Source organism: Phaseolus vulgaris, chromosome 1 (assembly GCF_000499845.2).
Source record: "Phaseolus vulgaris cultivar G19833 chromosome 1, P. vulgaris v2.0, whole genome shotgun sequence".
NCBI classification, from domain to species: Eukaryota; Viridiplantae; Streptophyta; class Magnoliopsida; order Fabales; family Fabaceae; genus Phaseolus; species Phaseolus vulgaris.
In genome coordinates this window covers 30,812,367-30,817,440 of record NC_023759.2, presented here as the reverse complement: position 1 = coordinate 30,817,440, position 5,074 = coordinate 30,812,367, and positions in this window count along the sequence as shown.

The following is a 5,074-nucleotide window of genomic DNA, read 5'->3' as shown; positions in this document are numbered from 1 at the left end:
TGCTTTTTTCTGGCGAGGTCACGACCATATCATCTACGTACGCTTGCACATTCCTTCCCAGCATTGGTGCAAGTACCTTATCCATCAATCTTTGGTACGTGGCCCCCGCATTCTTCTGCCCAAAGGGCATCACCTTGTAACAGTAGCACGACCTCTCAGTCATGAAGGCAGTTTTCTCTTCATCCATAGGATGCATCTTTATCTAATTATACCCCGAGAAGGCGTCCAGAAAACTCAGCAACTTGCACCCTGCTGCACTATCAACCAGGGCGTCTATGCTTGGCAAAGGATACGAATCCTTTGGGCAAGCCTTGTTCAGGTCAGTGAAGTTGACGCACATGCGCCACTTCCCATTGCTCTTCTTCACCAGTACGACATTAGCCAACCACTCAGGATACTGGACCTCCCTGATATGGCCTGCGGCGAGGAGCTTCTGTGTTTCATCCCTGATCGCCTGCCTCCTCTCCTCGTTAAATTTCCTTCTTCTCTGTCGCACTGGTCTAACTTGTGTGTCCATTGCCAAGTGGTGACACAAGAAATCGGGGTCAATTCCCGGCATGTCTGAAGCAGACCATGCAAAAGCATCCAGATGTCGTTCTATCACCTTGGCGATCTGGTTTTGGAGCTCAGTCTCCAAAGATCTTCCCAGCTTGAAGACCTTTCCCCCGATCTCCCTTTCGAGCCACTCCTCGACGGGTTTGGGTCTGGCTTCCCTGGCGATCACCGCCCTGGCGATTCCCAATTCCCTCGCTTCCTCTGGGCGGTTCCTCGCCTCTTCCTCCCGTCCGCCGCTCTCTCCCTCAACCTCAGCATCCAGCATGGTGACATCGCCTCCGGCGGCCACCTCCATCGCCGCATCAACAACTCGCCATTCTGTCGGCTTGGGCTTCACACCAGGAGGCGGCGTCGTGGTGATGTAACTTACTGACCTCCTATTTTTTAGGCTATTCTCATAGCATTTCTTCGCTTCCTTCTGGTCAGATTTGATGGTGATCACCACCCCCTCCATTGACGGTAACTTAACCTTCATGTGCCTAGTTGAGGGCACAGCTCCTATTCTGTTGAGGGTTGGTCTCCCCAACAGAATGTTGTAGGCTGAGGGGGCGTTCACAACGAGGTACTTGATTTTCTCCGTTCTCGAGGCCACCTCATTCGTGAACGTTGTTCTCAGCTCAATGTACCCCCTGACCTCCACCTGATCGCCAGCGAACCCATATAAGCATCCTCCATAGGGCCTCAGCTGGTTAAGGGGTAGTCAGCCAGAACATCACATCTGCCGAGCTTCCTTGGTCCACTAGCACCCGGTGGACTTTCCTTCCCGCTGTGACGAGCGAGATAACTATGGGATCGTTGTCGTGAGGCACAACGTCCCTGAGATCTTCTTTTGTGAACGTGATGTCCACATCTGGCGAGTGATCCTCGAACATATCCACCGTCATCACAGACCTTGCGTATTTCTTCCTCTGTGACGCAGTGCATCCACCACCCGAGAATCCTCCAACGATGGTGTGGATCTCACAATGAGTAGGCATCTCGTGCTGCTGAATCTCGCCACTCGCCGGCTGGGAGCTCGACGCATCTCCCGTCCTCCTGTCCAACAGGTAATCATTCAAGAAACCGCTCTTGACCAGGTCGTCGAGCTGGTATCCCAGGGCCAAACACGAATCAACGGTGTGACCAAAACTCTGGTGGAACTCACACCAGGCGTCTGGTTTTGGTCCCAACACCTTGTCGCCCACTTTCTCAGGTGCCTTAAGCCTGGCTGCTATGTTGGGAATGGCGATCAGATCCGCCAACCCCATGACAAACTTGTGCTTTGGTGGGCGATTGTACTCCCTGGGGCGCCCTGAGCCCCTTCCCTTGTTCTTCCTCGGATCATAAGGATGGCGAGTCCTTTGATCCTTCCTGGCCGCCATCGTCTCCAGCACCCTCTGCGGCTGGATTCTAGTCTGGGCACGTGGCCTAGCAGGGGCCACGCTTCCTCTCTTCTCGGCGACCTCACTCTCGTCGGCGATGTGGGCCACCGCAAATCACCTAACTTCAGCAAACGTGGCGGGGTGAGCCCTAATCAGCGCCTCACAGAAAGGTCCCGTCAACACGCCCTTTTTTGAAGGCGTATACCAGCATCTCCTCGTCTTTGGCAGGCGAGCGGACCATCTGTGCTCCAAAGCGATTCAAGTAGTCCCTGAGGGACTCTCCCTGGTACTGCCTTATGTCGTACAGGTCATAAGACACCCTAGGTGGCGCCTTGTTCACAATGTACTGCTCGACGAAAAGCTTCGAAAACTGCTGGAAATTGGTTATGTGACCTGTAGGCAAGCTCACAAACCATTCCAGCGTTGTTCCCTGGAGCGTGCTCACAAACATCTTGCAATATACAGCATCCGAGCCCCCTGACAGCATCATCTGCATGTGGAACGTGGTGAGATGTGCCTCAGGGTTCTCCACGCCGGTGAAAGAAGCTTTCACAGGTACTACGCTCGCAGGGATGGGCGTGTCTGTGATCGCCTGAGCAAACGGCATAGGGAAAACGCGCGGCGGCTACGACGGCGCGACCTCTTCAACAACTGGGCGTCCTCTCTGCTCCTGAAGAGCTTGGCGCAACTCCTCAGTCACTTTGCTGAGCTCTTCATTCCTGGCCTGAGAGGCGACCAGGTCTTCATGCATCTTCGCTTGCTCTATGCGCGATGCCTCCACATTCGTCTGCAGCGCACGCATGATCTCCATCATCTGTGCCATGGTCAGGGCGCCTTCTGCAGCAACTGGCACAACGGGACTTGAACGGTTGCTTCTCATCTTTCTCATGAAAACTCAGCAGACCAAACTTCAACGAACAAAACCTTCTCCAGCAAACGATCGATCCAACAATCAATCGGTCAGAAACTCCCAAACTCCCAAGAACTTCCAAAAACACAACCACAACAGCACGCCGATAGATTCGGACGTCGAAACCTTCACAAAAACTTGCACTTTCACCACGAACCTACCGCTCCTCCAGCAAACTCCCGATTCACCAACCAGAAACACAAACGAACGGAAAAAGCACCGAACAACCGATTGAAAACCGCGCAAACAGCAAGAAACTCCAAGAATCCGATCGAAAGCTCGAACGAACGGTGGAAAACTCGAAACTACCGATTAAAACCCAAACGAATGGCGGAAAACTTGAAATCACCGAACAAAAGCTTGAATGAACGGTGGAAAATGGTTGCACCAGCACACAACCACACAGAAACTTCAAGAACTCGCGCTGTGGATGGGGACAGATTTTACACGGCCCACGGTGGGCGCCTGATGATCTTGCCGGTTGACCAGAACGCAAGAGCCTCGCCTCGTCAAAGGTATTCTTCCTCTGGATCGGCTTTGCACCACGCTAGCTTCCTTCCTTCACACCTCGATTCACCTCAAGAACCTGCAAAAGACAGAGTGGCGCCGCTGCGGCCGATCGCGCTCCGGCGCTCAAGTCAGTGACGGAACCACCAAAACTCTAAGAGAGAAAACTAAGAACTCAAGGAACCGTGCAAACACTCTCTCAGTCACTCAAGTATTCTCCAAGCGTAAAGAAGTGTTCTAAATGTGCGTACCTCAGAAGTTCGTTAGAATCTCTTATATACCTGTGCACTTTCTCTCTCCTGACGGTTACACATCTGAACACGTGGCTCGCATCCAGTTGTACACGTGTCACCATCTGGAGCGTCCTCTGCTTGAGCGTCACTTCTTACTCTTCAGGCTGTTCGACTAAGTTACCCATGCAAGGAGTAACTCGGTGTATAGCTGCCTTGGAGCGTGATCTCTTCTGTGTGGCGAGTACGGGGTGTCACCATGCACACCTTCCCTGTGGTCTCGCCGGCCGCCATCATGATCTGCTTCACTTGCTTCACCGTGCATGTCCTGGTAAGCTGTTCCCTGGCCTCAACCTCTGGCTAGCTAGGGAATGATCATCTGATAACTTCATCCTTCGCACTCGTGCCCTTTGAAAGCCTTGAACAAGCTTTCCTGATCTTTCGGCAATGTCCTCCTCTCGGCGATCTCTAATCACTTGGTCGCCTGGGTTCGCATCCGGCGACTACGAAACAAACCTGGTGACCGCCGGTTTAGATATGCTAGAGATCGGAGCACGCCAACTTAACGATTGGCGACTACACGAGCTACCCGACTTCCTTCCCTTTTGTCAACCAGGTGTTCCGTTCAACACGCCTATATTATCGCTTGCTGCCACGTCATCACTTCCGACTACCTGGGCGGTACATAACTATATGATAATTTTTTGTTTTAAGTAATTATTTTTTAAAATGAGTGTCTATTGCATTAAATTTTTTGTAAATTTTAAATAAAATACTTATTTGTATTTATTTTAAATAAATTTTATAAAAAAATTGTCTCTAAATATATTTTTATCATAAAAACTTATATTGATACACATTCCACTATTATTATTAATTGAATTAGCGTAATTTTCTCAACTATATTAAGAAATAGCATAGGTGTTTGCAATATAATGGATTCTCCATTTGTATACATTGAAGCTTTGTTCACATTAAAACATAATTGAAAAAACTAATTCTTCCAATTAGATTAGTCATGATAGAATAATTGAAATAAAAGGTTTTTTATTGTGTTTTTCTGTTTTCCTGATATAGCAGTAGTTATTTTGATATATTTATATATATTCTTTGATGTAAACCATTTTTACACATACATGAATAATATATTTATTTTTCTCTTTCTCTCTCTTCTTTCTAACATGGAATCCAAAGCTCATTAATTTTGGCCACGACGTTCACTCCACTTTCCTCCATCAGGCATTCTAAACAAATTCAACTCCTTCTTCATTTCTTCCTCACACTTTCAATACTCATATATCTCTCAAGTTAGATAATGACAACTTTTTTATATGATAACAATAGGTGTTAGATACTGTTAAAGACCTCAAACTCACTAAATTATTGGATGGTCATGATGCTCCTCTCAAACTTACCTCCCTTGAATATGCTCACAGCAATGTCATCAATCAAGACATTTTTCATTATGAACAACAAGATTAACTTCTTATTTCTTGGATTCTTACATCCAT